Source organism: Hetaerina americana, unplaced genomic scaffold (genome assembly GCF_022747635.1).
Source record: "Hetaerina americana unplaced genomic scaffold, ioHetAmer1.1.p SCAF_11, whole genome shotgun sequence".
Classification (NCBI taxonomy): domain Eukaryota; kingdom Metazoa; phylum Arthropoda; class Insecta; order Odonata; family Calopterygidae; genus Hetaerina; species Hetaerina americana.
This window is the reverse complement of record NW_027286181.1, coordinates 22594390-22606648: the sequence shown is the minus strand read 5'-3', so window position 1 is coordinate 22606648 and position 12259 is coordinate 22594390.

Genomic DNA, 12259 nt, shown 5'->3' with positions numbered 1-12259 from the left:
TGAGGTGGAAGTAGTTAATCTTGTGTGCTAACTTTGGAGAGATGGCCATTTCCCACCTGTTAAGCTCCGTTTTTAGCTCACTCACCATAGTTTTTGGGCTAGATTCCAGTCTCTGTAATATTTTCCCTTACTTTCTTTCTGTAAGCAGTGCTATATACCAATGAACACCTCTCATAGCCATTAATATAACTTGACCTCTCATAGCCATTAATATAACTTGAATTAGAATTTTTTTATTATATTTTTTTAAAATTTTGCAGCCATCAGCTTAAGCTTCACCTTGGAAGATTACTATTCCTATAAGATCCAATCCCACATTTTAATTGTCATTAGGAATATCAACCTGTAGAGTTGATACAGTCATGAAATGACAATTTATTCCTTTCTTGATTTGTCCATCTAATTAATGAGTAATAAATGAATGGGGAAATTTAATAATTTATGTCTCTCATCCTCACCTCTATCACAATCTTCAGTACTCCATCACCATCAAAATACTCTGTATCCATTATTTTCCAGCCTCTTTTGGATCTCAATGAACAACCAACTCTCCTTCCCCACCATGTCTAGCACTTATTTGTTGGTTTTTCATTTCCTTATTTGTTGGTTTTCCATCCTTTTCCACATCATCTATATTCTCCAATATATGCCTACCATCAGACTTCAATGACCTCCATACAGTACAATTCATTTTCCATTGCATAATTTTCAAAAATCTTTTCTTAGTATCTTTACTAAATGTTCTTGTCATCAAGACCCTCTTCCTTATAAAGCTTCATTGCCTAAGCCAATTCTTCTTCTGATGCTTCTGCTACTATGACTGTCTTGATCCAAAACAGTTGGCTGGATGACTAACTGAGACTTGGCCATATGCAAACTATACTGCTTTTTTTAATTCTCCAGTGACATTCATTCCTATTTCCTTTTCTTCCCATGCCTCTTGATTCATTACCACCAAGTATACTTTGAAAAGCACAGAGAATAATTGACAACCATTTCAAACTTTACTTCCTAACTCTAACCATCCCAATTGTCCATCTGTCACACAAGCCTGAACAGTCTGAGACATGTGTAGGGCCCGGATAAGTTGCCTATTTCTCCCATCTACTCCTATCTTCTGCATTATATTAATTAATTCTATGGAACTCATTCTATCAAACACCTCAAAAAGTACAAAACAAACAAATATATCCTGATTGTATTATACATTAGTTCTATCTATTAGTGATATAATTACTGTAATGACATCACATGAGCCTCTCACAATCCTGAACCCAAAAATCATCCTCTAAGTAAGCATTAGCCCTTCTCTCCATCCTCTTATTGATGATCCGAAATACCACCTTAGCAGCCTACAAAATCAACCTTATTTCCCTTTGGTCCTAACATAGATTGCCTTTTATTTTATGGAATGGGAACTAACACTGGTCCTATGAAATCTTCTGGGCAAATTTACCTCAGAAATGCTATGAATTAATCCAAAAAAAACCCTGCCTCCCTCATTTTCCTATACCGTTTTAACTGAAGGAATGTTATGCAGTCCCATGGCCTCATTCGATTTTAATTCCCTCAATGCTCTTTCTATCTTACAATCAAACATGCCTGAACCTAAGATATCCTTATCTACATCATATTTTCTCTAAGTCTAAACTTGGTGTCCTCCTCACCATATAGATCCACTGTGTATTCTTTCAATCTATTGTATCTTTCTTGGTTCAATTAATTATTTTCTTTGCTTATCTCTAATAGCGTGCACTCTGTTTTCTTCCTAAACCCTACTGGTTCTTTTACCTTTCTGTTTATATGTAGCACACCCATTTCACCCTTTCTTTGTAATCATTGATAATCCTTGCTCTGCGTCTTCCAACATAATTACTACTTTCACTCCATTAGTTCTTACCTCTTTATTATTCAATCTCCATTCTTCCTTCTTTCTAATTTTGTGTTACATTCCATTTCCTTCTTTCATCTATTTTCCAAATCATCTTGACCATATTCCAAGTTATTCTAATCTCTTTCTATCCCACTTTCAATATCCCTCTTTTGATATGTTCCCATTTTCTTCAGTTGCACCCGGCTCCCTGTTCACATCCATAATTTTCTACACCCTGTTGATACTCCTTTCTTGTGGTTTGGGTTGGTGCTTTTACATTCCATTTCCTAATCTGCCTTCCATGTTTTATTATGTTGAATCTGGCATTTCACTTCATTATTGCTGAATCATAATCTGAAACTGCATCCACTTCCAGGAAAGAGTGAATAAATCAAGCTGTTCCTAAATCTGTGCTTAACTATAATTTAGTCTGATATCTTTCTGAACCCCCAAGTATATTCCATGTATACCTATGCCTATTGCAGTGTTCAAACTGTTTCTTATGATAAACCTTGTCTGCTGCTCAATGGTCATTCCCTGCTCCTGAACAATAGTCCCACATCTCACTACATTGATACTACCATCTCTTCCTTTACCCACTATCACTATTAATATTTCCATCAAGGATCACATGCAATTATTTCCTCGTATTGATCGTATACCTTGTTTATTTCTTCCACCCTATGGTTACTTGTTGGCAAGTAGACACGAATAATTACCAAGTTCTTTGGTTCTGCTTTCTCTTGTACTAATAATATTGTCTCACTCACCTGTTCTATGTTATCTATGATTCTTCCTACCATTTTTTAAGTACTACTGTCACTAGCTGTCTTCCCCTCTGCTTTATAATACTCCATAATTATTGCTCCCATAATCTCTTCAAATGAAATGAAAAGTGTAATATATCCAGGTTAATTTACACACAATTTGGAGTCTGACTGTGGACAACATGGTACCCCAGTTGCCTTTATAGTTATAGCAAGTGCCGAGTGATTTGCAATCCTTACCAAAAGATAAGCAGAAACATTTTTATGGAGTGTGATTGTGTGAGGTGCATAAACTTTCAGTAGTAAATAGTAGTAGATAGATGGTTTAGTAGTTAATAGTAAGATGATAGGCATAGATTGCAGGCTTTGATTGACATGAGGGTTTGAAGAGGAATGGAAAATTTAATGTGACCAGAAAGGAATGAAGAAGTATTCGTCGTTGTGATGGAGAGAGAATTGTTAGGACAAATTCAGAGATGAAAAAGTGGATACAGAACATTTTTATTGGGGATGGAATGCTGAAGACCCTGATATATGAGAGCATATTGGACATGAGTTGTAGGGGCCAGAAAATTTAGGCATATGGGAAGGAATGAAGTTAGGTAGAAAGTATGCAGTGATGAAAAAGGATTTATTTTAGTGCAAGTTTCCAGTCATCTTATTGCAAAGGGTTAAAAAATGATTGATCTGCTCCTCCATTCAATGACTTCTTTAAATGATGGTGTACCATGAAAAATTCAAAATTTCATGGTCACATTTTAATGTGCATGTTCCGCCATTATTACCAAAATAATCACAATAAGGAATAAATGACCACCTCTAGAGCATTATTAATTACAGTCAATTCTCCGAAAAGGAGATATTTTTCCATTGCCAAAGAGCATCATATTTCTTCATCGCGATTATTCTGACCTTCTGATGGAAAATAACTTTCGTGGCATTAGCTGATTGTAGGGTTTAGATTTGACCTGTCTACTTCTGCTTCCTCTTTTTGAAAGGTAACAAACTTATGAATCCTTGGAGTCTTTTTATTTTTGGATATCATAGAGAATTTTGGTTATATTAATTAAATTATGAAAATACGGAACTATCCTCATAGTGAGTGTTGGTATTAGAATGATAATTTCAATTTACCTCTTGTTTCCTGTCTAGGATTAAAGATTTGGGTTGCCTCACTTTATTATATGTTGACTGATTTCCACTGTACATATGAATCATGTTCTTTTATTTCATGATATGTGATTTATGACTGTGGCAGAAGCAGATTCATGGCTTTCCATTCTGACCAAGTTGTTGAGTGGCGGGAGGGCAAGACTGAATCAGTTAAAAACTGTAATACTTTTGTTATAATCAATATTTATCTGGTTTTTGAGTGCTTAGTAATTTAAAATAGTTTACTGTCACTGAATGAAAGATGCATCATATCATGGAAGATATCTCAGAGAGGGGGGCAGAAAAGTATACTCTGGATCTGCTTCAAGTATTTATAGAACATATGTTTGAAAAACAAGTTTTAATAAAATTTAATATTTATAAATATAACAGCATGTGATATAACAATTGAAATTTCATTTCAGACCCTTTAATTGAACCTATAAGGATTAAAAATGGTAGACTACCAAAAAATAATCATATGAATGATAAATCATGGTAAACCTCTTTATTTAAATTTAAACAAAATTTGTACACATCTACATAAATTGATTTTGAGGTGGGAAATCAAAATTGAAAACAAGGAAACAAACAAAGGATGGTTCAATAGCCATCAGAGACCCAGAGCTAATACTTTTTCCAGTGCAGTGTGTGATTTATCTGAAGATTCTACACTCATGAAAAATCACATAGCATTGGTGAATGTGATGATGTCCAAAATTTTCGTGAATGAATGTCAGTTAGAGGACATGCTCAGAAAAATACTCAACATTATGGAATTCATAACTCTCTAAAAAAATGCTCAAAAATACCATATTTTTAAAATGTGATAGTTTTTACCAAAAGATTTCTTTAATGAGTTAAAATTAATTTTAATTGTCAAATTTTTTTCCTCCATCAGTTTTGTATTTTACTAATATATGTTTGCATATCATAAAAAAGTTAGCTACAAATGCACACTAAATTTAGGTATTTCACCGATTCCAGCAATCTGAAGTATAATAGAGACAAATTAGTCCATAAAGACTAGAAATAAAATGGTTTCTGATTTTAAGTTTTGTAGAAAGATTTGTTTTCAAGGTTTGATAGTTGCATTCAGATTATACTGTTTACCTAATGTAATCCTTTGGACCGTGCAAAAATTTAAATGCATACATATTGGAGCATTTTTTTTGTAGCATTAGAACTTCATGGCTAAATAATTAATGAAAATAATTTTAAAAACTTAATGGCTCTTCTATATAAAAATCCTTACAGTTAAATTGGAGTCTTAGAGTCTTGCATTAATTTTTATAAGGATGAATATGAATGTTTCCTGCATCATGACACTCTTTTCATCTTTTTATCATAAAATCGAAGATGTGCAAATAGATAAGAGACTAATGATGTAAGAAGATGCATTGATTATTCCAATTATGAAGTATATATCTACCATGGATTTCTCATTTAAAATTTTAGGTGAGTACATAAAAAATACTACTCACATTCATTTGCAGTTCAGCAGTAAGCAGGAAGTTGTTCTGTAGCATTACACTCAGCCAGAATATCTGCACAAATGGCACTTCAAAAAACAAAGATGTAAGATAAAATTCTTTACTTTCTAGCAGAATACACATCACATTGAAAGTCACTAATTTTGAAAAAAATACTTTTTAGTTATTCATATTATATTTAAATTAAGAAATAATTTCTAATTTTACTATCCACTCTGTATTTTCAAGAAGAATATTAATTCTTCAAAATTCCAGGCTTTACTGTTCATTTCCAGGTATTTTATTCCAGGGCTTCATAAAGTTTTACCTCATTCCTGTTTTTTCTCAAACTTCGAGGATTGAAAGTTTTCTGCTCACAATGTAATAAAATTCACAATGAACAATAAATATATGTCCACCACAACTTTTTAAGCTTTCTTTCCACTTAGCATAAAATTGTCTCCTGCAAGCAGCATTATGATATCTAAATTAGCATGGTTAATTGGACTTAATCATGATTTTCAATGTTTTTGGGGACAAAGAAATGAAATTTCTGTTATTCATATGCAAGAGGAGAGGCAATCATGAATTCATAACTGTAATCAGATCACTACTAAAAAGGAGCATTACATGTAATCAGGATGCATTTGTCTCGATTGTTCCCGGCTCAACTTTGTTGAAATTCATGTTAATTAAATGAAGAATACAATGTTTCTTTCCACTGTCCTTTATTCACTTACAACTAGTTTCAATGCTCATATGATGCCACCTGATGATGATGCTTGAACGTTGAAACTAGTTGTACTTGAATAAAGGACATTGGAGAGATACATTGTAATCTTCATTTAATTATGCATTTGCCTGTTTGGTACATTTTGAGGAAACGTTTGATTGAGTGAATAGGGTAGAATTAATTAATATAATGCAGAAAATAAGAGTAGAATGGAAGGATAGGTGACTTATCTGCAACCTGCTCATGTTTTAGACTGCACAGATATGATTTATGGATTGAGATTTTAGATAAGCAGTGTTGACCATGGCAGTAAGACAGAGGTGCCCTTTATCAATTGTGCTGTTCAATATTTATAGGATGAAAATTGTTCAAGAGGGTTGGGAAAAACTAGTGCTAGGAATGAAAATTGCTAGAGAATACATAAAATCAATTAGGTTTGTGGAAGATGAGGCTTTAGTTTGCCAGTCAGCAAATTGGTTACAATAATTGTTAATTTAGTAAATAAGTTATAATAATTTAGTGAATGAGTTCAGAAAATTAAACTCCACAGACCAAGTAATTCACTGCAGTTCCTGTCATCACATCTCTCAGAAGCTAGCTGTCTTTCATTCAATGATAAATAGACTGATTAACATCCCCCTCTCAGTGAACAATTTCAATCGGGAAATTAAAACCATCAAAGTTATTGCTTCCAACAACAGCTATAAACCTGAACTCATGGGCAAGATTTTACTCAAAAAGCGCACTTCATATGCAAATTTTACTTATTCATAATGGGGATGGAGATGGAGAAAAAGAGAAAACAAAATGGTGTAAACTAACATTTTTAGAGAAGATTTCCCAAAGAGTGGCCATTTTTTTTCCAAAGGATAAGTGTGAAGTGGCTTTTTACAACAAAAGAAATTTTAAGAGTTTACTAAAGAACACAAAAGATCCAGTTAAACAAAATGAAAAAAGTAGTGTTTATAAATTAAAATGTAAAGACTGCAATGCGATTTATATAGGGCAGACGGGAAGATGAGTTATTGTTAGAAGTGAAGAACCCAAACAGTGTTCCTATATGGCAAATATTTCACAATCCTTATTTGCCAAACACTTGTGGGAAGAAGGACACCCAAGCAATTTTACCGCTGAAGTCCTCCATAGTGAAACCAAGGGCCGAAGAATGGACATCTTAGAACAACTGGAGATTAGAAAAACGTTGGAAATGGAATCCTGGTGAATGATAATTGGTTTCCAATACATTCCCCTCCCCTTGATGCTCCTTAAACCCAGTAATCTCTAATGTCCTATCTACCTCCGGGAGAGGTAGATAGGACATTTGTCAACTCAACCATTTGTAACTACCGCTCTGCACTTAGCCTATACCCTCTCCCACTCCCCCCTTCCTTGGTTGGTCACTACCCTCCCCCCTCCCTTTCTCCCTCCCCTCCTCCACACCACACTTCCATTCACCCAAAACCCCTCCCACCACATCCATGCGTATATAAATGTCAAAAAGACCTGAATATTGAACCTGATGATGTCAACTATTCTTATAAACCAACTAATAAAAAAATAAAAATCAGTGGAACTTACAAAGTTATTATTATTCCCTTTTCAGGATAGGTATAGTTTGGAAGCTTTTGTGATGTGGGTCTAGAGGATGGAAAAGGTGAAATGGAGAGAAAGGAAAGTAAACAAGGAAGTATTAGGCATGGTGGGGAAGGAGAGAGGACTGTTGGGAGAAATCCAAAGGAGGCAGAATAGGTAGAAGAAAAGAATTTTGCTATGCAATGAAATTTTGAAAACTGTGATGGAAGCAAGCAAGGTATAGGGAAGATAAGGATCGGCATTATGGATGGAATAAATGGAGGAAGGAAAAATGTATAATTGAAGAAGAGTTTATTACAGCTGGGTGTCATGTTATCTTGTTAGGAGAGGCTAAGAAATGTATGTCTGTGTTATCTTGAAATATTGTCTGTGTCCATTGAAAAATTGCCTTGCATAGCATCCTACCAATGATAATAATAAATATGACCCCTGGAAAATTTTCTAGATCAGCTGCTGCCATGGAGTTAGGCCTTTCATCCTGTGAAAATATGTCTCTTTCTACCTGTTAGCAGTTTAGAAGTAGTTTTATATTTGGAGTACGTCGAGGGCTAAGGTCATTTTGCACCATTCCACCCTGCTGCTGAAAGCTGATGTCCTCCTGCTTGAGACAAACAGCAATGAGCAGATGACTTTGCTCAAGAACACACTCATGAACCCAAATGTACAGGGCTGACTCAAGTTGGTGTAGAGCCTGTGCAATACACAAGGGCATCAAACAAGATTGTTCCCATATTTATGGAATCAAGTTTTGACTCAAAAAACATAAGATTTTCACAAATCATCGGAGAAATTAATGAACCTAATAATGGGGATAATTTAAAGGTAATAAAAACATGTTAAAAATGAGATATAGTTATAATGGCAAAATAATATCATATTTAAAGGCCTCGTTTGAGAAGTGGGTCATTATTTATACCAATCAATTTTCAAATGGAATTATTGATTTTTTAAACAGGGTGAGTCAGGATGGATTGCCTGATTTTATGGGTGAATTATAAAAAAAAAAACAAAAAAGATAATTAAAAAAGATTTTTATTTCTGAAAACTTTGCCATTCTATTTTTATTAAGTTTTGAAAATAAGGTGATGGCCTTGCTGAGTGATGCACATGTTGACTCGTTCAAAAAAGTTATCGAAAACTCTTCTCAGCATATTATTATATTATTCCAGCTATGACATCTGCAATCGCCTCCTTAAGAGCTTCCAAGGTCCTTGGTTGAACATTTTAAACCTCAGCTTTGAGATATATCCAAAGTAAAAATCACATGGGTGCAAATCTGGAGAGTAAGGGGGCCATGGAACATCCCCTTATAAGGAGATCAGGCAGCTGAGAAATTGTTCTTGCAGGATTTGACTTGAACGACGGATGGTATGAGCCATGTCACCATCCTGTTGAAACCAAAAGGCTTCTGTGTCATACAGGGTTGCACCCAAAAGTGCTAGGACTGATTTTCTCTGGCGCAAATGGAACGGTGGAGGGGGGTCTGCCTGGCAGGGTAAGGTGGAGGGGGCTCTTAGCAACAGACCAACCCCAACCTCAGTTGCCTGCAGACTGTCGTTGAGTGAGGACACCGTTTTCAGTGAAGCAAGTTTTTTGTCCGCGTCGAAAAACAAAATGAATCTGAATTTAGAGCAATGTTATTCCAAGAAGTTTTGTGAGAAACTCGAAAAGACGGCAACTGAGACCCTCGATATGATATATGGGGACACTGCCTAAAGCCAATGCACAGTATTTGAGTGGCACAAGTTGTTTAAAGAGGGTAGGGAGCTGTGGGAGAGGGTAGGGAGGACACTGCTGAACACAGACCGACGCTTAACCAGTGAAGAAATTGCAGACCAGTTGGGTCTGTCTGCATCCAACGTCCAAAGCATTATTTCACAGGATTTGGCCGACCGGCCATTGCAAACTGCTGGGTGCTTCATCATGACAACGCGCCGTGCCATGGCGCACTCGTTGTCAGACAGCTCCTGGCCAAATATGGCATTGCCACGTTGCCGCACCCACCCTATTCTCCCGATCTGGCACCACCGGACTTCTTCTTCTTCCCCCTGATGAAAAGACAGCTCAAGAAACGACGTTTTGACTCGATAAAGGCCGTTCAAGAGGCTTCGACGAGGGTCATCAACGGCATCCCCAAAGAAAATTTCCAGCGGGCGCACGGGGAATGGGAGCAACGTTATACTAAGTGTGTAGCAGCTCAAGGAGCATGCTTTGAAGATTATGAAGTCGATGTAAGTATATCGTAAATAAAATTCTTGTACAAAAATCAGTCCTACCACTTTTGGGTGTGACCCTGTATATCTCACCATAATATTCCATTTTGGGAAGTAAAAAGTTCTCCAGCATGTCATAATAGCGCACAGAGTTCACAATAACAGTTGAACCTTGAGATTTAAAAATTAAGGCCCAATAATACCTACGTAGGACACCGTGCACCTAACTGTCACTTTGGGGCTATGAAGAGAGTGGAGTGGTCTTGGGTGAAGTTTGCGAGGCTTGTAAGTCGCCCAGGAATGACAAGTTTGCTTATTTACTGAGCCGGAGAGGTGAAACTATGTTTCATCAATAGACCATAGCACCCTCTGAGTCGCCACCATTGTGTCATTGTTCTTAAAGAACATTTCTATGATAAAGCCTCCATGCTCACCAGACCACTGAATGGTAAAGACTAAAAAATGGTGTTGTTTCCCCCAGGTAATGCCACCACTCCCACTGCGCTAATTCACCTGCACGCTCTTCAGTGATTTTTTTAAAAACTAGAAGGTCCATTCTGACTCACCCTGTACCTACTTCTAGAGGCCAAGGTATCAAAAAATTATTGAAAGATACAACATTTTACACCTTTATTCTTAATAAAACCCCTGATATAAATCATGTTCTTATAATGTATATTACTCTCTTAGCAGGACCCTTGCCCCTAACCCCCAGCTCCTCATTACGCGGACCAGATCCAATGCTTAATCATCAGCAAGGTGCCACCGCCTCTCCTTCCCTTAACCGAAAAAGTAACGACCACCAACTTTAAAGTCCCAAAAAAACCCATCCCCCCTACCTTCAACCTCTGTATGAAGTGTGTAAATTAACAGCTGTATTTTTTACTTGTACCTGATGATGTTGCAAGTAGGCAAACCAAGTAGTACTGCAAATAAAGTCTGTGGAAAATTATGAACTTGTTTGGTATGAAAACTTTTATTATATATTTTGGGTAAAAATATGTTAGCGAAAGATGTACTGAATTTTACTTACAAACAATATATTTAAGATTTAAGTGATATATTTATATGATCAGTTAGAGAACATTAACTGGAGGGAAATATTTGTCAACAAAAGGGAGTGGAATAAGATGGTAGGCAAAGGAAGAGATGGTAGTGAAGTAGGAGACTATGGTTTATCGGGAAAAAATGACTGCAGCGAGAAAGAAATACAGTTTTTCTGGTTACAGGTGTCAATCATTAAATAAGACTTGATTTAGACATCACAAAAGGTATAATTAAGCATGGAAAATGCCCAGGATAGGCACATATTTAGGAAGTGTGATTGCAAATTTCTCTGGAGTTGATTCAGAATCAGATCATAAATCAAAAATCAAAAATTAGCATCTAATTGAGAAAGATAAAGCAGAGAAGACTGCTTAGAAAATAGAATTTGAAAGCATTAACAGTAATGACCAGAAAGGAGTATCAGCAGGATTTATAAAAAAATATGAGTGAAGTGATATTACTATGATTAATATGATGAAATATTCTTCTTGGGTAATTAAGGTTTAGATTATGACCCATTTTGGTAAAAATCCTAAGAATGGGGGTAGTCCTAAAGATATTATATTAATGAAAATGGTGAATTTTGCTGATTTTTTGGTTTGGATGGAAGAGATAAGTGTTAAATGGCGTATTTTTATTTGGTTATATATTAACAATATGGAAATATATAATATTGAATATATTAAAAAATATACGAGGGTCATCCGGAAAGTAGTATCCGTTCGTGAAATAAAAAGACAAAAGTAAATATTAACAAACATAAAAAATTTTATTTGAAAGAGGATACTTTAAACTACTTCTCAACATAATCTCCAAGCAAATTAAGGCATTTGTCATAACGTGTGACAAGTTTCTGTATTCCTGCTGCATAGTCCTTCGCCGCCAGCTCATTGAGATACGCGAGGGACCCATCTTGCACAAATTTTTGCATAATGCAGATGGTGTTTAACAATTTCATGAACAATTGTTCGAGAAACATTGGGAAAATGCTCACAGATGTCATCAATTGTGACGCGCCGATCGTTCCTCACGAATTCGTCAACTGAGCTCACCAGTTGGTCTGTAATGACAGACGGTCTCCCCGAACGCTCATCGTCGTGTGTGTTCCCCCTCCCCATGTTGAAGTTGCGACACCACCGCCGAACAGACGACTCGTCCATTACATTGTCTCCATACACCTCCTTTAATTGGCGATGAATATCACATGGGCGAACGTTTCTTGCATTGAGGAATTTAATCACTGCCCTCACTTCACAACTGGCGGCGTTCTCAATTTTTTTAAACATTGTAAACAATCACAGAAACAACACAGGCAATGCTAGCGTCACGCAACTTGGCTCAGAGAAGGCAGACAAGCCACTGAAGCTATCTGACCTCGTCCAGCGGCTACTCGCGTCGTCAGCACTTCA